The sequence below is a fragment of the Cavia porcellus genome, unplaced genomic scaffold (assembly GCF_034190915.1).
Source record: "Cavia porcellus strain 051 isolate PalLab524CR breed Dunkin Hartley unplaced genomic scaffold, mCavPor4.1 scaffold_35, whole genome shotgun sequence".
NCBI lineage: Eukaryota > Metazoa > Chordata > Mammalia > Rodentia > Caviidae > Cavia > Cavia porcellus.
Window position 1 is genome coordinate 7596036 of NW_026947518.1, and position 22958 is coordinate 7618993.

Consider the following 22958-nt stretch of genomic DNA (forward strand, 5'->3'; position numbering starts at 1 on the left):
GGCTTCGGCTTATTTTTAGGTTTAGGCTTATGATTAAGTTTAGGGTTAGGGTTAGGTTTAGGGTTAGTATTTAGGGTTTGGTTTAGGGTTAGTGTTAGGGTTATGTTTAATGTTAGGGTTCGAGTTCGAGGTTAGGAATAGTGTTAGGGTTAGGCTTAGGCTTAGACTTAGTTTTAGGTTTAGGTTTAGCGTTACTGTTAGGTTTAGGGTTAGGTTTAGCATTTGGGTTAGGGTTAGGGTTAGGGTTAAGGTTAGGGTTAGCGTTAGGTTTAGGGATAGGGTTAGTGCTATGGTTACAGTTTAGGGTTATGGTTATGGTTAGGGTTTGGGTTAGTGTTAGGATTACAGTTAGAGGTTAGCGTTAGAGTTAGAGTTAGGGTTAGGGTAGGGTTAGGTTTAGGGTCAGCGTTAGGGTTATGGTTAGTGTTAAGTCTAGTTTAGGGTCAGGTTTAGGGTTTTGGTGTTAGGGATAGTGTCAGGGTAAGGCTTTGGATTACACTTAGGTTTAGGGTTACTCTTAGGTTTAGGGTTAAGGTTAGGTTTAGGGTTAGGGTTTAATGGTTACGATTAGGGTTAATGTTTAGACTTAGGGATGGGATTAGGCTTAGGGTTAGAATTAGGTTTTGGGTTACTGTTAGGCCTTAGATGTTAGGAATACGCTTAAGGTTAGGCTTCGGCTTACGTTTAGGGTTAGGGTTATGATTAGATTCAGGGTTAGGGTTCGGTTAGTGTTAGGTTCAGGTTTAGGTTTAGGGTTAGTATTAGGTTTAGGGTTAGGGTTAGGGGTTAGGTGTTAGGGATACGGTTAGTGTTAGGGTTAGCTTTAGTGTTAGTGTTAGGGTTATGCTTAGGGTTAGTGTTAGGCTTAGCGTTAGGGTTAGGGGTTAGGTGTTAGGGATATTGTTCGGGTTAGGCTTCGGGTTGTGGTTAGGATTTGGGTTATTATTAGGTTTAAGTTTATGTTTAGGGTTAGCATTAAGTTTAGGCTTAGTGTTAGGGTTAGTGTTATGTTTAGGTTTAGGGTTAGGGTTAGGGGTTAGGTTTTAGAGATAGGGTTAGGGTTAAGGTTTGTGTTAGGGTTAGTTTCAGGGTTAGGGTTATGGTTAGGGTTAGGGTTAATGGTTAGGGTTAGGATTTCAGTTAGGTTTAGGATTAGGATTAGTGTTAGTGTTAAAAGTTAGGGTTAGGGATAGGGTTAGTTTTAGCGACAGGGTTAGTGTTCCGGTTACAGTTTAGGGTTATGTTTAGTGTTAGGGTTATGGTTAGGGTAATTGTTAGATATTAGCTTTAGGGTTAGAGTTAGGGTTAATGTTAGGGTTAGGGTTAGGGTTAGGATTAGAGGTTAGCATTAGGGTTATTTTTAGGGTTAGTGTTCAGGCATAGGATTAGGGTTAGATTTATGGTTAGGGTTATTTCTAAGGGTTAGGGTTAGTGTTAGGGGTTAGTGTTATGTTAGTGTTAGAAGTAGAGTTAGTTTTAGGATTTGGGTTAGGGTTAGTGTTAGGGTTATGGTAATGATTAGGGTTGGGGTTAGAATTTATGGTTAGCATTAGTGTAAGGGTTAGGGTTCCATTTAAGGTTAGGGTTAAGTTAGGATTCGGTTTAGGGGTTAGTGTTATGGTTAGGGTTAGCATTATGATGAAGGTTATGGTTAGGCTGACGGATTAGTGTTAGTGTTTGGATTAGCGTTAAGGTTAGTGTTAGGGTTAGGGTTAGTGTTAGTGCTAGGGATTTGGGTTAGTGTTAGGTTTAACGCTAGGGTTAGTGTTAGGCTCAGTATTAGGATGAGGTCTATGCATAGCTTTACAGTTAGGGTTAGGTTTATTGTTAGGGTTAGTGTTAGCGATAGTTTAGGGTTAGGGTTAGGGTTACGGATAGGGTTAGTGTTAGGATTAGTGTTATGGTTAGGGGTTAGGGTTAGGCTTAGGGATAGTGTTAGGTTTAGGTTTAGGATTAGGTTAGTGTGAGGTTTAGAAGGTTATGGTTAGAGTTAGGGTTAGGGTAAATGTTAGGGTTAGGGTTTTTTTTAGATTAAGTGTTAGGGTTAGGGGTTAGGATTTAGGGTTAGGGTTATGGTTAGGAATTAGGGATAGGGTTAGGGTTAAGGTTAGGATTAGGGTTAGTGCTAGGGGTTAGGGTTAGTGTTAGGGTCAGGGCTAGGTTTAGTGTTAGGCTCAGTATTAGGATGAGGTCTATGCATAGCTTTACGGTTAGGGTTAGGTTTATAGTTAGGGTTAGTGTTAGGGATAGGTTTAGGGTTAGGGTTAGGGTTAGGGTTACGGATAAGGTTAGGGTTAGGATTAGGGTTCTGTTTAGGGGTTAGGGTTAGGTTTAGGGATAGTGTTAGGTTTAGGTTTAGGATTAGGTTAGCGTGAGGTTTAGAAGGTTATGTTTAGAGTTAGGGTTAGGGTAAATGTTAGGGTTAGGGTATTTTTTAGATTAAGTGTTAGGGTTAGGGGCTTGGATTTAGGGTTAGGGTTAGGGTTAGGAATTAGGGATAGGGTTAGGGTTAATGTTAGGGTTTGGGTTAGTGTTAGGGTTTCGGAATATCTTTAGGGTTAGGGTTAGGGTTATGGTTAGGTTTAGAGTTAGTGTTAGGGTGAATGCTAGGTATAGGCTTGGGATAGTGTTAGGTTTAGGGTTAGGGTTAGAGTTGTGGATTAGGGTTAGGGTTATGGTTAGTGTTAGTTTTAGGGCTTAGGGGTTTGGGATACGGTTAGGTTTAGGGTTAAGTTTAGGGTTAGCGTTACATTTAGGTTTATGGATATGGTTAGTGATAGTGTTAGGTTTAGGATTATGCATTAGGGTTGGGTTATACTTAGGGATCGAGATTGGTTAAGGTTTAGGGTTAGGGTTAGACAAGGTTAGGGTTTGGGTTAGGGTCAGTGTTAGGGTTGTGGTTAGGGTTACATTTAGGGTTTGGTGTTAGGGTTTAGAGTTAGGTTTAGGGTTAGGGTATGGTTTAGGGTCAGGTTTAGTGTTAGGTTTGTTATTAGGACTAAGGGTTCGAGTTAGGGTTAGGCTTAGGGTATAGTTTAGGGTTAAGGGTTAGGGTTAGGGTTGTTATTAGTATTAAGGGTTAGGGTTAGGGTTTGTTAGGTTTATTATTAGGGTTGGGGTTAGATGTTATGGATAGGTTTATTGTAGGCTTCAGCTTATGGTTATGGTTAGGGTTATGAATAGGTTTAGGGTTATGGTTAGGGTCAGTGTTAGTTTTAGGATTAGTGTTGGGGTTAGTGTTATGTTTAGGGTTAGGGCTAGGGGCTAGGTATTAGGGATATGTTTAGGGTTAGTGTTAGGTTTAGGGTTAGGTTTAGGGTTTGGGTTAGGGTTAGTGTTAGGGTTAGCTTTAGGGTTTAGGGTTAGTGTCATGGTTACAGTTTAGAGCTATGGTTAGTGTTAGGGTTAGGGTTAGGGTTATGGTTAGAGGTTAGCGTTAGGGTTAGAGTTAGGGTTAGGGTTAGGGTTAGAGTTAGGTTTATGATCAGGTTTTGGGTTAGCATTAGGGTTTGGGTTAGGTATACAGTTACTGTTAGGTTTAGGGTTAGGGTTAGGGATAGGTGTTAGGGGTAGGTTTAATGCAGGCTTCAGCTTACTGTTATGGTTAGGTTAATGAATAGGTTTAGGGTTCGGGTTAGGGTGAGCGTTAGGTTTAGGGTTAGTGTTGGGATTAGTGTTAGGTTTAGGGCTGGGGCTAGGCGCTAGGTGTTAGGGATACGTTAGGGTTTGGGTAAGGTTTAGGGTTTGATTTAGGATTTGGGTTAGGGTTAGTTTTAGGGTTCGGTTTAGGAATCGGTTCATTGTTATGATTACAGTTTAGGATTATCGTTATGGTTAGGGTTGGGGTTAGGGTTATGGTTAGAGTATAGCATTAGTGTAGAGTTAGGGTTAGGGTTATGGTTATGTTTAGTGTTAAGTCTAGGATAGGGTTTGGTTTAGGGTTTAGGTTTTAGGGATAGGGTCAGGGTTAGGCTTCGGATTACGCTTAGGTTTAGGGTTACTATTAGGTTTAGGGTTAGGGTTAGGTTTAGGGTTAGGGTTTAATGGTTATGGTTAGGGTTAGTGTTTAGACTTAGGGATAGGATTAGGGTTAGAGTTACGATTTTCTTTATTGTTAGGGCTTAGATGTTAGGGATAAGGCAAAGGTTAGGCTTCGAGTTACTGTTAGGGTTAGGGTTATGATTGGATTCAGGGTTAGGGTTAGGGTTAGTGTTAGGTTCAGGTTTATGTTTAGGGTTGGTATTAGGTTTAGGGTTAGGGTTAGGTGTTAGGTATTAGGGATATGGTTAGTGTTAGGGTTAGTTTTTGTGTTAGGGTTAGGGTTAGGCTTATGGTTAGTGTTAGGCATAGCGTTAGGTTGAGGGGTTAGTTGTTAGGGATTGGGTTAGGGTTAGGCTTTGGGTTACGGTTAGGATTTGGGTTATGATTAGGTTAAATTTTAGGGTTAGGGTTAGCGTTAAATTTAGGCTTAGTGTTAGAGTTAGTTTTTGGTTTTGGGTTAGGGTTAGGCTTAGGTCTAGGGGTTAGGTGTTAGGGATAGGGTTAAGGTTAGGTTTAGTGTTAAGGTTAGTGTTAGGGTTAGTTTCAGGGTTAGGGTTATGGTTAGGGTTCAGGTTTAGTGTTAGGGTTAAGATTACTGTTAGGTTTAGTATTAGGATTAGGATCAGGGTAGGGTTAGATGTTAGGCTTAGGGATAGGGTTAGGTTTAGTAGAAGGGTTAGTGTTATGGTTACAGTTTATGCTTATGTCTAGGGTTAGGGTTAGGGTTATGGTTAGAATTTAGTGTTAGGGTTAGAGTTATAGTTAAGATTAGGGTTAGGGTTAGGGTTAGATGTTAGCATTAGGGTTAGTGTTAGGGTTAGTCTTCGTGCTTAGGGTTAGGGTTAGCATTATGGTTAAGGTTAGGGCTAAGGTTTAGGGTTAGTGTTAGGGGTTAGTGTTATGTTAGGGTCAGGGTTAGTGTTAGGATTTGGGTTTGGGTTATTGTTAGGGTTAGTGTTAGGGTTAGAGTTAGGATTAGTGTTAGAGTTTATGGTTCCAGCTAGTGTTAGGTTTATGGTTAGGGTTAGGGTTAGGGTTAGGGTTAGAATTTAGGGTTATCATTAGTGTTAGGGTTAGGGTTCCGTTTAAGGTTAGGGTAACATAAGGGTTCAATTTAAGGGTTACTGTTACGGTTAGTGGTAGTGATAAAGGTTATGGTTAGGGTGACAGATTAGGATTAGTATTTGGGTTAGGGTTAGGATTAGGATTAGTGTTAGGGATTAGGTCTAGTGTTAGTGTTGGCATTAGGTTTAGTGTTACGCTCAGTATTAGGATGAGGTTTAGGCATATGTTTACAGTTAGGGTTATGTTTATTGTTAGGGTTAGTGTTAGGGATAGGGTTAGGGTTAGGTTTAGGGTTAGGGATAGGGTTAGGATTAGGGTTAGGGTCATGGTTAGGGGTTAGGTTTAGTGTTAGTTTAAGTGTTAAGCTTAGGTTTAGGATTAGGGTTAGTGTGAGGTTTAGATGATTACGGTTAGGGTTAAGGCTAGTGTTAGGGTCAGGGTTTGGGTTAGATTAAGCGTTAGGGTTAGGGGTTATGGTTTAGGGTTAGGGTTAGGGTTAGGGATTAGGGATAGGGTTAGGATTAATGTTAGGGTTAGGGTTAGTGTTAGGGTTATGGATTATTGTTAGGGTGAGGTTTAGGGTTAGGGTTAAGTTTAGGGTTAGTATTAGGGTGAATGCTAGGTATAGGGTTCGGGATAGTGTTAGGGTTCGGGTTAGGGTTAGATATGAGTATTAGGGTTAGGGTTAGTGTTGGTGTTAGGGGTTAGGTGTTTGGGATACGGTTAGGGTTAGGGTTAAGTTTAGGGTTTAGGGTTATATTTAGATTTACAGATAGGGTTAGGGTTTGTGTTAGTGTTAGCGTTAGGGTTACGGATTAGGTTTTGTTTAGACTAAGTGTTCGAAAAAGGGTAAGGGTTAGGCTTAGGGTTAGAAAAAGTTAGTGTTGGGGTTAGGGTTTGGGTTAGGGTTAGGGTTAGGGTTAGGGTTAGATTTAGGGTTTGGTGTTAGGAGTTCGAGTTAGTGTTAGGGTTAGGTTTTGGTTTAGTGTTAGGGTTAGTGTTAGGGTTGTTATTAGGATTAAGGTTTGGGTTAGATTATTCTTAGGGTTAGGGTTAGCGTGAGGTTTATGATCAGGGTTAGGGTTAGCGTTAGTGTTTCGGTTAGGGTTATGGATACTGTTAGGTTTAGGATTAGGGTTAGGGGTAGGTTTTAGGGATAGTTTCAATGTAGGTATCAGTTTACGGTTATGGTTAGGGTGATGAAAGGTTTAGGGTTCGGGTTAGGGTGAGTGTTAGTTTTAGGGTTAGTGTTGGGGTTAGTGTTATGTTTAGGGTTAGGGCTCGGGGCTAGGTATTATGGATATGTTAGGGTTAGGGCTAGGGTTAAGGTTAGGGTTACGGTTAGATTTAGGGTTATGATTAGTGTTAGGGTTAGTGTTAGGGTTTAGGGTTAGGGTTAGTGTTATGTTTAGGGTTAGGGTTATGTTTAAGTTCAGGTTTAGGTTTAGGGTTAGGGATAGTGTTCGGGTTAGGGTTAGGGTTAGGGTTAGGGCTAGGGTTAGTTTTAGGGTTAGGGTTAGGTTTAGGATTTGAGTTAGGTTAGGGTTAGGATTAGTGTTAGGTTAGGGTTAGGGTTAGAGTTAGGGTTAGGGTTTGGGTTACGGTTAGGGTTGTATGGTTACGGTTCGGGTTAGAATTTAGATTTAGTGTTAGGATTAGTCATAGGGTTAGAGTTATGTTTAGGGTTATGGTTAGCGCTTAGATGTTAGGGATAGGGTCAACGTTAGGCTACGGGTTATGGTTAGGGTTAGGGTTATGATTAAGTTTAGGCTTAGGATTAGGTTTATAGTTAGGTTCAGGTTTATGGTTAGGGTTAATGTTAGGTTTAGGATTAGATGTTAGGGATGTGCTTAGTTTCAGTGTTAGTTTTAGGGTTAGGGTGAAGGTTAGGTTTAGGTTTAGGGTTAGGTTTAGGGTTATGTTTAGGGTCAGGGTTAGGTTTAGGGTTAGAGTTATGGTTTTTGTTAGTGTTAGGGTTAGGTTCAGGGTTAGGGTTAGGCGTAGTTTTAGGGATACCTATAGTGTTAGCGTTAGGCTTAATGTTAGGGTTAGGTTTAGGGATAGTGTTACTATTAGGTTTAGGGATATGGTTAGTTTTAGGTTTAGTGTTAGCGTTAGGGTTAGGGTTAGGGTTAGGGTTACTTTTAGCGTTAGGGTTAGAGTTAGGGTTAGTGTTAGATTTGAGTTTAGGGGTTAGAGTTAGAGGGTAGGTTTAGGTTTAGTGTTAGGATTAGTGTTATGGTTAGTGTTAGGGTTAGGTTTTTGGTACATTTAGGGGTTCGATGTTAGCGATAGGGTCAGGGTTGGGCTTCGAAGTACGGTTAGGGTTCCGATTACGATTAGATTTAGGGTTAGGGTTAGTGTTAGGTTGAAGGTTCAGGTTAATGTTTGCATTTGGGTTAGTGTTAGGGGTTAGGTGTTAAGGATATGTTTAGGGTTATGTTTAGTGTTGCAGTTACATTTAGGGTTACATTAAGGGTTACAGTCATGGTTAGTGTTAGTGTTAGCATTAGGATTAGGGATTAAGGATAGAGTTAGTTTTAGTGTTAGGTTTAGTGTTAGGGGCTAGTTTTAAGGTTAGGGTTAGTGTTACGTTAAGGCTTAAGGTTAGGGGTACGGGTTAGGGTTAGGGATTGGGATTAAGCTTAGTGTTAGGGTTAGGTTTAGGGCTATGTTTAAGATTAGGGTTAGGTTAGTTTTAGGGTTAGTGTTAGGCTTAGTTTTAGGGATAGGTATAGTTTTAGGGTTAGGCTTAAGGTTAGGGTTACGGTTAGGGATAGGGTTAGGGTTAGGGTTAGGTTTAGGTTTAGAGTTAGGGTTAGGTTTAGGGTTTTTGTTAGGGTTAGGTTTAGGGTTTTTGTTAGGCTTAGGGTTAGGGTGAGGTTTTGGGTTTAGCTTTAGGTTTAGTGTTGCAGTTAGGGTTACGTTTAGGTTAGTGTTAGGAATATGGCAAGCGTTAGGTTGAGGGTTAGGGTTAGGATTAGGGTTTGGGTAGTGTTAAGTTATAGGTTAGTTTTCAATGGTTAAGGTTATTTTTAGGGTTAGGGTTAGGGTTAGAGATTAGGCTTAGAGTTAGGGTTAGGTTTATGTTTAATGTTAGGGTTAGGATTAGGCTTAGTTTTTGGGATAGGTATAGGTTTATGGTTAGGCTTAAGTTTAGGGTTCGGGTTTGTGTTCAGGTTAGGGTTAGGGTTAAGGGTTAGAGTTAGAGGTTAGGGTTAGGGTTAGGGTTATGTTTAATGTTAGGGTTAGGGTTATGGTTAGGTTTAGGGTTTGGTTTAGGGTTAGTGTTAGTGTTAGTGTTAGCATTAGGGTTAGGGTTAGGGTTAGGGTTAGGGTTACAATTAGGTTAGGGTTATGGTTATGGTTATGGTTATGGTTAGGGTTAGGGTTAGGGTTACAATTAGGTTAGGGTTATGGTTATGGTTATGGTTATGGTTATGGTTATGGTTAGGGTTAGGGTTAGGTTTAGGTGGTAGAGTTAGGGGGTAGGGTTGGGGTTATTGTTTCGGTTAGGGTTACGGTCAGTTTTAGGGATAGTGATAGTGTTATGGTTAGACTTAAGGTTAGTGTTAGGGTTTGGGTTAGGGTTAGGGTTAGGATTTGGTTTAGTGTTAGCATTAGGGTTAGGGTTAACGTTAGGGTTAGGCTTAGGGTTAGGTTTATGTGTTATAGTTAGAGGTTAGGGTAAGGGTTATGGTTAGTGTCAGTGTTAGGGTTAGGGTTAGTGTTAGTGTTAGGGTTAGGTTAGTGTTAGATTTAGGGATTAGGTGTTAGGGATAGCATAATGGTTTGGCTTCGGATTATGGTATGGGTTTGGGTTATGATTATGTTTAGGGTTAGGGTTACGTTTATCCTGAGTGTTAGGATTACTGTTAGGGTTAGTGTTGGCATTTGGATTAGGGTTAGGGGTTCGGTGTTAAGGATATGTTTAGGGTTATGTTTAGAGTTATGGTTAGGTTTAGGGTTAAATTAAGGGTTACATTTAGGGTTAGTGTTAGTGTTAGGGTTAGGGTTAGGAATTAGGGATAGGCTTAGTGTTAGGGTTAGGGTTATGGTTAGGGGCTAATTTTACGGTTAGTGTTAGGATTATATTAAGGCTTAAGGTTAGGGGTACAGATTAGGGTTAGTGTTCAGGTTAGGTCTAGGGTTAGGTTTAGTGTTATGGATTTGGGTTAGGTTTATGGATAGTGTTTGTGTTAGGCTCAGTATTAGGATTAGGGTTAGGGATAGGTTTAGGGTTAGGCTTAGGTTTATTGTTAGGGTTAGGGATACGGATAGGGTTTGGGTTAGGTTTAGGCTTAAAGATAGGGTTAAGGTTAGGTTCAGTGTTAGGGTTTGGGTTAAAATTAGGGTTAGGGCTAGGTTTAGTTTTAGAGTTAGGGTTCAGGTTAGAGTTAAGGTTAGGGGTTAAGGTTGTATGTCTAGGTTAGGTTTAGGGTTAGGATTAGAGTTTAGGGTTAAGGTTATTGTTAGGGTTATGGTTAGGGTTAGGGTTAGAAGTTAGGGTTAGGTTAGTGTTAGGATTTGCATTACATTAAGGCTCATGTTTAGGTTAGGGTTAGGTTTAGGGGTTAAGTTTTAGGGATAGGCTCAGCGTTAGGCTTCGGATTAAGGTTAGGGTTCCAGTTATGATTAGGTTTAGGGTTAGGGTTAGGTTTAGGGTTAGGGTTAGGGTCACAATTAAGGTTAGGAATTAGAGATAAGTTTAGTGTTAGGGTTAGGATTAGGTTTAGGGGCTAGTTTCACGGTTAGTGTTAGGGTTATTTTAAGGGTTAAATATAGGGGTATGGATTAGAGTTAATGTTCTGGTCAGGGTTAGAATTAGGATTAGGGTTAGGGGTTAGGGTTAGAATTATGCTTAGGTTTATTGTTAGGTTCAGTATTAGGGTTAGAGTTAAGGATAGATTTAGGGTTAGCTTTAGGTTTATTGTTAGACTTTGCATTACGGATAGGGTTAGGGTTTAGGTTAGATTTAGGGTTTATGAAGGGTTACGGTTAGGGTTAAGGTTTATGGTTAGGGTTAGGGTTATGTTTAGTGGTTAGTGTTAGTGTTAGGATTAGGGTTAGGGTTAAAAGGTTAGGGTTAGAGTTAGGGTTAGGGTGAGGGTTGGGGATTGGGTTTGGGTTAGGTTTAGGGTTAGGGTTTGGTTTAGGGTTTGGGTTAGTGTTAGGAATTAAGGATAGAATTACAGTTAATGTTAAGGTTAGAGGTAGGCTCAGGGTTAGGTTTAGGATTAGGGATAGTGTTAGGGTTAGGGTTAGGTTTCATTTAGGGTTACAGTTAGGGTTATGGTTATGCTTAGTTTTAGGATTAGGTATAGGGTTAGGTTATGCTTAATATTAGGTTTAGGGTTAGAGTTAGGGTTAGGTTTAAGGTTACGTTTAGGATTCGGGTTAGGGTTAGGGTTAGTGTTGGGTTAGGGTTAGCTTATGGTTAGGGTGAGGGTTATGTTTGGTTTAAAGTTTGGGATAGAGTTAGGGTTATGCTTTAGAGATAGATGCTAGGCTTAGGGTTAGAGTTTAGGCTTAATGTTATTGTTAGGCTTAGGTTTAGAAGTTAGGGTAAGGGTTAGTGTTAGGGGTTTGGGTTACAGTTAAGCTTATGCTTAGGTTAGTTTTAGGTTTCGGGGTTAGGTGTTATGGATAGGCTCAGGGTTAGGCTTTGGATTAAGGTTAGGATTCCTGTTAGGATTAGGGTTAGGATTAATGTTATGGTTAGGTTTAGGGTCACGATTAGAGTTAGGGTTAGGGTTAGGGTTTGGGTGAGTGTTAGGTGGTAAGCGTTAAGGATATGGTTAGGGTTTTGGCTATGGTTACGGTTAGGGATAGTGTTATATTTAGGGCTACGGTTAGGTTAGTGTTAGGATTAGATTTAGGGTTCATAATTAGGTAGAAGTTTAGTGTTAGGGTTAGGATTACAGTTTGGGGCTAGTTTTACTGTTAGTGTTAGTGTTATTGTAAGGGTTAAGTTTAAAGTTACGGATTAGGGTTAGTGTTTGGGTTAGCGTTAGAGTTAGGATTAGGGTTATGATTAGGGTTAGGGATTAGGGTTAGTGTTAGGGTTAGGGTTAGTGTTAGGCTCAGTATTAGGATTAGATTTAGGGATAGGTTTAGGGTTGGGGTTAGGTTTATTGTTAGGGTTAGCTTTACAGATAGGGTTAGGTTTAGGGTTAGGGTTAGTGTTAGGAATAGTGTTAGCTTTAGGGTTAGGGGTTAGGTTTAGGGTTAGGGTTAGTGTTAAGGTTAGGATTAGTGTTAGGGTTATGGTTTAGAAGGTTAGGGTTAGAGTTAGGGTTAGGGGGAGAGTTAGGGTTATGGTTTGGGTTAGTTTAGTTTTAGGTTTAGGGGTTAGTTTTGGGTTAGGGTTTGGGTTAGTGTTAGTGATTAGGGATAGGGTTATGGATAGTGTTAGAGTTAGGCTTAGGGTTAGGTTTAGGGTTAGGGTTAGGATTAGGGATTATGTTTAGGGTTAGGGTTAGGGTTAGGGCTAGTTAGGGTTAGGGTTAGTTTAGGGTGAGGGTTAGGGGTTAGGGATAGGTTTAGGGTTAGGCTTATTTTTATGGTTAGGGATCCGTTAGGATTAGGTTTAGGTTTAGGGTTAGGTTTATGGTTGGTTTTAGGGTTAGGGATGAAGCTTAGAGTTAGGTTTAGGATTAGGGTTAGGTTAGGCTTAGTTTTAGGGATCGGGATAGGGTTATGGTTATGTTTAATGTTAGGGTTAGGGTTAGGGTTAGGGTTAGGGTTAGGGCCAGGTTTAGTGTTAGGGTTTACAGTTAGAGGCTATGGTTATGGTTAGGGTTAGGGTTAGTGTTAGGGTTATGTTTGCGGTTTCGTTAGGGTTAGGGTTAGTGTAAGATTTAGGGTTAGGCTTAGTTTTAGGGATAGGGATAGTGTTAGCTTTAGGCTTAAGTTTAAGTTTAGGGTTAGGATTAGGTTTAGGGATAAGTTTAGGTTAAAGTTTAGGATTTGTGTTAGGGTTAGATTCAGGATTAATGTTAGGGTTAGGGTTAGGTTTAGGTTTAGATGATAGGGTTAGTGTTATTGTTAGGGATAGGTTAAGGGTTTGGATTAGGGTTAGGGTTAGTGTTATGTTTAGGTTTAGGGTTAGTGTTAGGGCTAGGAATACGTTTAGGGATAGTGTTATGATTACTGTTAGGGTTAGGTTGAGGGTTAGGAATAGGGGTAGGTTTAGGGTTCGGTTTAGGCTTATCATTAGGGTTATGGATTAGGGTTAGTGTTAGTTATATGGTTAGTTTCAGGGTTAGGCTTACGGGTTAGATTTAGGTTTTACTTTTAGGGTTAATGTTAGAGTTAGAGTTATGGTTAGGTTTAGGCTCAGTTTTAGAATTAGGGATAGAATTAGGTTTAAGCTTAAGGTTATTTTTAGAGTTAGGTTTAATTTAGTTTTAGGGTTAGGTTAAGATTTGGTTTAGAGTTCGGGTTAGGGTTAGTGTTAGGGATAGCAAAAGGGTTAGGGTTAGGATTAGGATTACGGTTAGAGTTAGTGTTAGCATTTGGGTTAGTGTTAGTGGTTAGTTGTTAAAGATATGTTTAGGGTTATTGTTAGGGTTACATTTAGTGTTGGGGTTACAGTAAGTGTTACAGTTAGTGTTAGTGTTAGTGTTAGGATTAGGGATTAAGGATAGGGTTAGGGTTAGGGTTAGGGTTAGGCTTTGGGGCTAGTTTTACAGTTGGTGTTAGGGTTATTGTAAGGCTTAAGGTTAGGGGTATAGATTAGGGTTAGGTTTGTATTGTGTTAGGGTTACATTTAGGGTTAGTTATTGGGTTTTAGGGTTACTTATAGCATGTTAGGCTCAGTATTAAGATTATGGTTAGTGATAGGTTTAGGGTTATGGTTAGGTTTATTGTAAAGGATTAGAGTTATTGATAGGTTTAGGGTTAAATTTTCAGTTAAGGGTACATTTAATTTTAGGGTTAGGGATTAGTGTTAGGGTTAGGTTTAGGTGTTAGGGTTAGGGTTATGGTTAGGGTTAGGTTAAGGGTTTGGATTAGGTTTAGGGTTACATTTAGGGTTATGGTTATGTTTAGGGTTAGGGTTAGGACTAGGAATACAGTTAGAGATTGTGTTACATTTAGAGTTAGGTTAAGTTTTAGGATTAGGGTTAGGCTTAAGGTTAGATCTATGGTTAAGTTTAGGGTTAGGTTTAAATGTAGGCCTACTAATACAGTTAGGGTTAGGGTTAGGGTTAGGGTTAGGGTTAGGGTTAGGGTGAGGGTTAGGGGTTAGGGATTAGGGCCAGGGTTTGGGTTAAGCTTATCGTTAGGGTTACGGATTAGGGTTAGTGTTAGTGGTAGGGTTAGTTTTAGCGTTCAGGTTAAGGGTTAGGTTTAGATGTTAGGTTTAGTGTTTGAGTGAGGGTTAGAGTTAGGGTTAGGGTTGGGGTTAGTGTTGATTTAGGGTTAGGGTTAGTGTTAGGCTTAGTTTTAGAATTAGGTATAAGGTTAGGTTTAGGCTTAAGGTTAGGTTTAAGGTTAGGTGTAGGGTTTGGTTTAGGATTTTGTTTAAGGTTAGGGTTAGTGTTAGTGTTAGGGATAGCGATAGGGTTAGGGTTATGGTTAGGTTTAGGGTTAGGGTTCAGGTTCAGGTTAGAATTAGGGTTAGAGTTAGGTTTAGAGTTAGGTGTTTGGGTTAGGGTTAGGTTTAGTATTAGAGTTTAGGGTTAAGGTTATTAGGGTTATCGTTATTGTTAGGGTTAGAAGTTAGGGTTAGCTTTAGTGTTAAGGTTTGTGTTACTGTTAGGGTTATGGTTAGGTTAGAGTTAGGTTTAGCCATTCGTTGTTAGGGATAGGCTCAGTGTTAGGCTTCGGATTATGGTTAGGCTTCCAGTTACGATTAGATTTAGGGTTCGGGTTAGGGTTAAGGTTAGGTTTATGGTTACAGTTAGGGTTATGGTTAGGTTTTGGGTTAGGGTTAGGTGTTAGTGTTAACGATATAGTTGGGGTTATGGTTAGGGTTTACTTTAGGGTTAGGTTCACATTTAGGTTTACGGCTAGGGTTAGTGTTAGTGTTAGGGTTAGGGTTAGGAATTAGGTTTAGGGTTAGGGTTAGGTTTAGATTTAAGTTTCGGGTTACGTTTTGGTTTAGGGTTAGTGTTAGGCTCAGAATTAGGATTAGAGTTAGGGATAGGTTTAGATTTAGGGTTAGGTTTATTGTTAGGTTTAGCGATATGGATAGGTTTAGGGTTAGGTTTAGGGTTAGGGATAGGGTTACAGTTAGTGTTTGGGGTTAGGCTTAGGGTTAGTGTTATGTTTAGGGTTAGGGATACGGTTAGTGTTAGGGTTAGGTTTTGGGTTAGGGTTAGGTGTTAGTGTTAACGATATGGTTAGGGTTATGGTTCGGGTTTACTTTTAGGGTTAGGGTTACTTATAGGGTTACGGTTAGGGTTAGTGTTAGGGTTGGGTTTAGGGTTTGGAATTAGGTTTAGGGTTAGGGTTAGGTTTAGGGTTAGGTTTATGGTTAGTGTTAGTGTTAGTCCCACAATTAAGATTAGAGTTACGGATAAGTTTAGGGTTAGGGTTAGGTTTATTGTTAGGGTTAGCATTATGGATAGGGTTAGGGTTAGGTTTAGGGTTAGGGGTATTTTTACGGTTAGTGTTAGGGTTTAGGCTTACTGTTAGATTTAGGGTTAGGGGCTAGCCTTAAGGTTAGTGTTAGAGTTAAATTAGGGATAGTTTATGGTTAGAAGGTTAGGGTTAGGGTTAGGGTGACGGATAGGGTTAGGGTTTGGGTTATGTTTGGTTTTAGGGTTAGGGGTTAGGGTTTGGGTTAGGCTTTGGATTAGGGTTAGGGATTAGGGATAGGGTTATTGTTAGTATTAGTGTTAGGCTTAGGCTTAGGCTTAGGGTGAAGTTTAGTGTTAGGCCTAGAGTTAGTTTTAGGGTTTGGGTTAGGGTTAGGGTTTATGGATAGGTTAAATGTTAGGGTAAGGGGTTAGGGTTAGAAGGTTAGGGTTGGAGTTAGGGTTAGGGCTATTTTTAGGGTAAGAATTATGGTTAGGGTTAAGTTAGGGTTGGGTTAGGTTTAGGGTTAGGGTAAGGGTTTGGGTTAGCTTAGGGTTAGCGTTAGGGTTAGGTTTAGTTTTAGGTGTATGTTTACGTTAAGGATTAGGGTTAGGGTTAGAGTTAGGGTTAGGGTTAGGGTTAGATTATGGTTAATGTTAGTGTTAGGGTGAGGTTTAGGGTTTTGGTTAGGTTAGGGATTAGGGTTAGGATTAGGTTTAGGTTTAGGGTTAGGTTTATGGTTAGTGTTAGGGTTAGGGATTACACTTAGGGTTAGGTTTAGGGTTGGGTTTAGGGTTAGGGTTAGGTTTATTTTTAGGGATAGGGATAGGGTTATGGTTAGGCTTAAAGTTAGGGTTACATTTAGGGTTTGGGTTAGGGTTAGGGGTTAGAGTTAGAGGTTAGGGTTAGCTTAGGGTTAGGGTTAGGGTTAGGTTTAGTTTTAGGTGTATGTTTACGTTAAGGATTAGGGTTAGGGTTAGGGTTAGAGTTAGGGTTAGGGTTAGGGTTAGATTATGGTGAATGTTAGTGTTAGGGTGAGGTTTAGGGTTTTGGTTAGGTTAGGGATTAGGGTTAGGATTAGGTTTAGGTTTAGGGTTAGGTTTATGGTTAGTGTTAGGGTTAGGGATTACACTTAGGTTTAGGTTTAGTGTTGGGTTTAGGGTTAGGGTTAGGCTTATTTTTAGGGATAGGGATAGGGTTATGGTTAGTCTTAAAGTTAGGGTTACGTTTAGGGTTTGGTTTAGGGTTAGGGGTTAGAGTTAGAGGTTAGGGTTAGGTTTGTGTTAGTGTTAGTGTTAGCGTTACTGTTATGGTTAGGGTTAGGGTCAGGATTAGGGTTAGGGTTAGTCTTAGTTTTAGGGATAAGGAGCATGTTAGTGTTAGGCTTAACGTTAGGGTTAGGGTTATGGTTAGGGTGATTTTTGGTTTACGGTTAGGTTTAGGTTTTCGGTAAGGTTATATTTAGGGTTAGGATTAGGGCTAGCATTATGTTTAGTGTTAGGGTTAGGTTTAGGGTTAGTGTTAGCGTTAAGGTTACGGTGAGGGTTAGGGGTTAGTTTAGAGGTTAGGGTTAGGGTTAGCATTAGTATTAGTGTTAGGGTTATGGTTATGGTTAGTGTTAGTGTTAGGTTAGTTTTAGATTTAGGGGTTAGGTGCTAAGGAAAGGGTCAGAGTTAGGCTTCAGATTACTGTTAGGGTTCAGGTTACGATTAGGTTTAGGGTTAGGGTTGGAGTAGGGTTAGGTTTAGGATTACGGTTAGCGTTAATGTTACCATTTGGGTTTGGGCTAGGCGTTAGTTGTGAAGGATATGTTTAGGGTTATGATTAGGGTTACGGTTAGGTTTAGGGTTATATTAAGGGTTGCATTTCAGGTTAGTGTTAGTGTTAGCGTTAGGGTTAGGTTTTAGGGATCGGGTTAGTTTTAGGATTAGGGTTAGAGTTAGGGGCTAGTTTTATGGTTAGGGTTAGGGTTATGGTAAGGCTTAAGGTTAGGGGTACAAATTAGTGTTAGTGTTAGTGTTTGGGTTAGGTTTATGGTTAGGGATTTGCGTTATGGTTCCAGATAGTGTGTTAGGCTCAGTATTATGATTAGGGTTAGGGATAAGTTTAGGGCTAGGGTTAGGTTTATTGTTAGGGTTAGGGTTAGTGATAGGTTTAGGGTTAGGGTTAGTGATAGGTTCAGGGCTAGGTTTAGTGTTAAGGATAGGGTTAGGGTTAGGACTAGGGGTTCGGGTTAGTGTTAGGCTTAGGTATTAGCGGTTAGGGTTAGCATTATACTTAGGGTTATGTAAAGGTTTAGGATTAGGGTTAGGGTTAAGGTTACGGTTATGATTAGGTTTACGGTTAGTTTTAAATTTAGGGCTAGGAATACGGTTAGGTATAGTGTTAGGTTTAGTTTTAGTGTGAGCGTTAGAGTTACTGGTTAGGGTTAGGGTTCGGGTTAGGTTTATCATTAGAGTTACGGATTACTGTTAATGTTAGTGTTAGGGTTAGTTTTAGGGTTAGGGTTACGGATTAGGGTTAGATGTCAGGTTTAGGGTTAGGGTTATGGTTAGAGTTAGGGTTAGGATTGGGGTTAGTGTTGATTTAGGTTTAGGGTTAGAGGTTAGTGTTAGGGTTAATGTTAGGGTTAGTGTTCAGGCTTAGGGTTAGGGTTAGTGTTATGGTTAAGGTTAGGGCTAAGGGTTAGGGGTAGTGTTAGGGGTTAGTGTTATGTTAGGGTTAGGGCTATGGTTTGGGTTAGGATTGGGTTTAGGTTATTGTTAAGGTTAGTGTTAGGGTTAGAGTTAGGATTAGGGTTAGAATTTACTGTTAGGGTTATGATTAGGGTTAGGGTTATGGTTAGAATTTAGGGTTAGCATTAGTGTTAGGGTTAGGGTTCCATTTAAGGTTAGGGTTAGTTTAGGGTTCAGTTTAGGGGTTAGTGTTACAGTTAGCTTTTAGGGATAAAGGTTATGGTTAGGTTGACGGATTAGGGTTAGTGTTTGGGTTAGCTTAGGATTAGGGTTAGTGTTAGGGATTAGGGCTAGTGTTAGGGTTAGGTTTAGTGTTTGGCTCAGTATTAGGATGAGGTTTAGGCATAGGTTTACGGTTAGGGTTAGGTTTATTGTTAGAGTTAGTGTTAGGGATAGTGTTAGGGTTAGGTTTCTGGTTAGGGATAGGGTTAGAATTAGGGTTAAGGTTATGGTTAGGAGTTAGGGTTAGGCTTAGGGTTAGTGTTAGGTTTAGGATTATGATTAGGGTTAGCGTGAAGTTTAGAAGGTTAGGGTTAGAGTTAGGGTTAGGGTTTAGGGTTAGTGTTAGGGTTATGGATTGGGCTAGATTAAGGGTTAGGGTTAGGCGTTAGGGTTTAGGGTTAGGTTTAGGGTTTAGGATTAGGGTTAGGGTTAAGGTTACGGTTATGATTAGGTTTACAGTTAGTTTTAAACTTAGGGCTAGGAATATGGTTAGGTATAGTGTTAGGGTTAGTGTTAGGGTGAGAGTTAAGGTTAGGGTTCGGGTTAGGCTTATCGTTAGAGTTACAGATTAGGGTTAATGTTAGTGTTAGGGTTAGTTTTAGGGTTAGGGTTACGGATTAGGGTTAGATGTTAGGTTTTGGGTTAGGGTTAGGGTTAGAGTTAGGGTTAGGGTTGGGGTTAGTTGCTGATTTAGGGTTAGGGTTAGAGGTTAGTGTTAGGGTTAGTGTTAGGGTTAGTGTTCGGCTTAGGGTTAGGGTTAGCGTTATGGTTAAGGATAGGGCTAAGGGTTAGTGTTAGTGTTAGGCGTTAGTGTTACGTTAGGGTAAGGGTTATGGTTAGGGTTTGGATTCGGGTTTGGGTTATTGTTAAGTTTAGTTTTAGTGTTAGATTTAGGATTAGGGTTACAGTTTATGGTTTGGTTTAGTGTTAGGGTTATGATTACTGTTAGGGTTATGGCTAGAATTTAGGGTTAGGGTTAGTTTAGGGTTCTGTTTAAGGATAGGGTTAGGTTAGGGTTCAGTTTAGGGGTTATTGTTACATTTAGGATTAGGTATAAATTTACGGTTAGGGTGACGGATGAGGGTTAGTGTTTGTGTTAGGATTAGGATTAGGGTTAGTGTTAGGGATTAGGGCTACTGTTATTATTAGTGTTAATTTTAGTGTTAGGCTCAGTATTAGGATGAGGTTTAGGCATACGTTTACGGTTAGGGTTAGGTTAATTGTTAGGGTTAGTGTTAGGGATAGGGTTAGGGTTAGGTTTAGGTTTAGGGATAGGGTTAGGATTAGGGTTAGGGTTAGGGTTATGGTTATGGGTTAGGTTTAGGGTTAGCTTTAGTGTTAGGTTTAGGTTTATGGTTAAGATTAGTGTGAGGTTTAGAAGATTAGGGTTAGAGTTAGGGTTAAGGTTAGGGTTAGGGTTAGGGTTTGGGTTAGATAACGGTTTAGGGTTAGGGGTTAGGGGTTAGTGTTAGGGTTAGGGATTATTGTTAGGGTTAGGGTTAGGGTTAGGGTTAGGGTTAGGGTTAGTGTCAGTGTGAATAGTAGGTATAGGGTTCGGGACAGTGTTAGGGTTAGGGTTAGGTTTAGATTTGGGTATTAGGGTTAAGGTTAGGGTTAGTGTTAGGGGTTAGGTGTTTGGGTTAGGGTTAGGGTTAGATTTGGGTATTAGGGTGAGGGTTAGGATTAGTTTTAGGGGTTATGTGTTTGGGATACGGTTAGGGTTAGGGTTAAGGTTTGGGTTACAGTTATACTTATGTTTACGGATAGGGTTAGGGTTTGGGTTAGTGTTAGGGTTAGGGTTATGGATTAGGGTTTGTTTAGACTAAGTGTTCGAGATCGGGTAAGGGTTAGGCTTAGGTTTAGACAAGGTTAGAGTTGCGGTTAGGGTTAGGGTTAGGGTTAGGGTTACTGTTAGGGTTAGATTTAGGGTTTGGTGTTAGGGGTTAGAGTTAGGGTTAGGGTTAGCTTTTGGTTTAGTGTTAGGGTTAGGGTTGTTATTAGAGTTAAGGTTAGGGTTAGGTTATTCTTAGGGTTAGGATTATGGTTACGCTTAGCGTTAAGTTTATGATCAGGTTTAAGGTTAGCATTAGGGTTTGAGTTAGGGTTAGGGTTACTGTTAGGTTTAGGATTAGGGTTAGGTGTAGGTGTTAGGGATAGTTTTAATGTAGGCTTCAGTTTATGGTTATGGTTAGGGTGATGAATAGGTTTAGGGTTACAGTTAGGGTGAGCATTATGTTTAGGTTTAGTGTTGGAGTTAGTGTTAGGTTTAGAGTTAGTGCTAGGGGCTAGGTATTAGGGATATGTTAGGGTTAAGGTTAGGGTTAAGGTTAGCATTACTATTAGATTTAGGGTTATGGTTATTGTTAGGTTTAGGGTTAGAATTAGTGTTATGTTTAGGGTTAGGTTTAGGTTTAGGTTTAGGTTTAGGTTTAGGATTAGGTTTAGGTTTAGGTTTTGGGTTAGGGATATGGTTAAAGTTAGATTTAGGGTTAGGGTTAGGGTTAGGGTGAGGGTGAGGGTTAGGGTTAGGGTTAGGGTTAGGTTTAGGTTTAGGTTTAGGTTTAGGTTTAGGTTTAGGATTTGAGTTAGGTGTAGGGTTAGGTTTAGTGTTAGGTTAGGTTTAGGGTTAGGGTTAGAGTTAGGGTTAGGGTTTGGGTTACGTTTAGGGTTGTATGGTTAGGGTTCAGGTTAGAATTTAGAATTACCGTTAGGATTAAGTTTAGGGTTAGAGTTAGGTTTAGGGTTATGGTTAGGTATTAGATGTTAGGGATATTGTTAATGTTAGGCTACGGGTTTTGGTTAGGGTTCGGGTTATGATTAAGTTTAGGGTTAGGTTTAGTTTTAGTGTAAGGTTCAGGTTTATGGTTAGGATTAGTATTAATTTTAGGGTTAGGTGTTAGGTATGTGGTTCGTGTCAGTGTTAGTTTTAGTATTAGGGTCAGGTTTAGGGTTGGGGTTAGGGTTATTTTTAGGGTTAGGCTTAGGGTTAGTGTTATGGTTTTTGTTAGTGTTAGGGTTAGGTTTAGGGTTAGGATTAGGTGTAGTTTTAGGGATAGCGATAGCGTTAGCATTAGGCTTATGGTTAGGGTTAGATTTAGGGATAGTGTTAGGATTAGGTTTAGGGTCATGATTAGTTTTAGTTTCAGTGTTAGCGTTAGGGTTAGGGTTAGGGTTAGTATTAGTGTTAGCGTTAGGGTTAAAGTTAGGGTTAGGGTTAGATTTGGGGTTAGGGGATAGAGTTAGTGGTTAGGTTTAGTGTTAGTGTTAGGGTTAGTGTATGGTTAGGGTTAGGGTTAGATTTGTGTTACATTTAGTGGTTAGGTGTTAGGGCTAGGCTCAGCATTAGGCTTCGAATTACAGTTAGGTTTCCGGTCACGATTAGGTTTAGGGTTAGGTTTAGAGTTAGTGATAGGTTTAAGGTTAGGGTTAGTGTTTGCATTTGGTTTAGGGTTAGGTGTTAGTTGTTAAGGATATGTTTAGGGTTATGGTTAGTGTTGCGGTTACATTTAGGGTTACATTAAGTGTTACAGTTATGGTTAGTGTTGGTGTTAGTGTTAGGGATAGGGAATAGGGATAGGTTTAGTGTTAGTGTTACATTTAGTGTTACGGGCTTTTTTTACGGTTAGGGTTAAGGTTATGGTAAGGCTTAAGTTTAGGGGTACGGGTTAGGGTTAGGACTAGGGATTAAGTTTAGTGTTAGGGTTAGGTTTAGGATTATGGTTAGGGTTAGGGTAAGGGTTAGGTTTAGGGTTAGTGTTAGGCTTATTTTTAGGGATAGAAATAGTGCTAGGGTTAGGCTTAAGGTTAGGGTTACAGTTAGGGATATGGTTAGCGTTAGGTCTAGGGTTAGAGTTAGGGTTAGGTTTAGGGTTTTTGTTAGGTTTAGGGTTAGGTTTTGTGTTAGCCTTATGGTTAGGGTTATGGTTTGGGTTTAGCTTTAGGTTTAGTGTTGGCATTTGGGTTACGTTTAGGGTTAGTTTTAGGAATACGGCAAGCGTTAGGGTTAGGGTTAGGGTTTGGGTAGTGTTAAGTTATGCGTTTATTTTCGAGGGTTAAGGTTATTGTTAGGGTTAGAGTTACGGTTAGGTATTAGGCTTAGAGTTAGTGACAGATTTACTTTAATGTTAGGGTTAGGGTTACACTTAGTTTTAGGGATAGGTATAGAGTTTTGGTTAGGCTTAATGTTAGGGTTTGTGTTCGGGTACGGGTTCGGGTTAGGGTTAGAGTTAGGGGTTAGAGTTAGAGGTTAGGGTTATGGTTAGGGTTAGTGTTAGTGTTATGGTTAGGGTAACAATTAGGTTAGGGTTAGGTGTTAGAGTTAGAGGTTATGTTTAGGGTTAGTGTTACGGTTAGGGTTACGCTTAGTTTTAGGGATAGTGATAGTGTTATGGTTAGAATTAAGGTTAAGGTTATGGTTAGGCTTACGCTTCAGATCAGGTTTAGGATTAGGTTTAGGATTTGGTTTAATGTTCTCGTTAGGGTTAGGGTTAGCATTAGGGTTAGGATTAGGGTTATGTGTTAGAGTTAGAGGTTATATTCATGGTTAGGGTTATGTGTTAGAGTTAGAGGTTAGGTTCATGGTTAGGTTTAGTGTTAGGGTTAGGGTTACGGTTAGGGTTAGCGTTAGGTTAGGGTTAGCTTTAGGGGTTATGTGTTAGGGATAGCATCAGGGTTTGGCTTCGGATTACAGTAGGGTTCGAGTTATGATTAGGTTTAGGGTTAGGGTTACGTTTAGGCTGAGAGTTAGGATTACTGTTAGGGTTAGTGTTGGCATTTGGATTAGGTTTAGGGATTCGGTGTTAAGGATATGTTTAGGGTTCTGATTAGAGTTACGGTTAGTTTTTGGGTTAAATTAAGGGTTACAGTTTGGGTTAGTGTTAGTGTTAAGGTTAGGGTTAGGAATTAGGGATAGGCTTAGTGTTAGGGTTAGGGTTATGGTTAGGGGCTAGTTTTACGGTTAGTGTTAGGGTTATGGTAAGGCTTATGGTTAGGGGTACGGATTAGGGTTAGTGTTCGGGTTAGGTCTAGGGTTAGGTTTAGTGTTAGGGATTTGGATTAGATTTACGGATTGTGTTAGTGTTAGGCTCAGTATTAGGATTAGGGCTAGGGTTAGGGTTAGGCTTAGGTTTATTGTTAAAGTTAGTGTTATGGATAGGGTTTCGGTTAGTTTTAGGGTTAAGGATAGGGTTAGGTTTAGTGTTAGTGTTTGGGTTAGAATTAGGGTTAGGTCTAGGTTTTGTTTTAGGGTTATGGTTCGGCTTAGGGTTAGAGTTAGAGTTAAGGTTAGCGGTTAGGGTTATATGTCAAGATCAGGGTTAGGGTTAGGATTAGAATTTAGGGTTAAGGTTATTGTTAGGGTTAGGGTTAGAC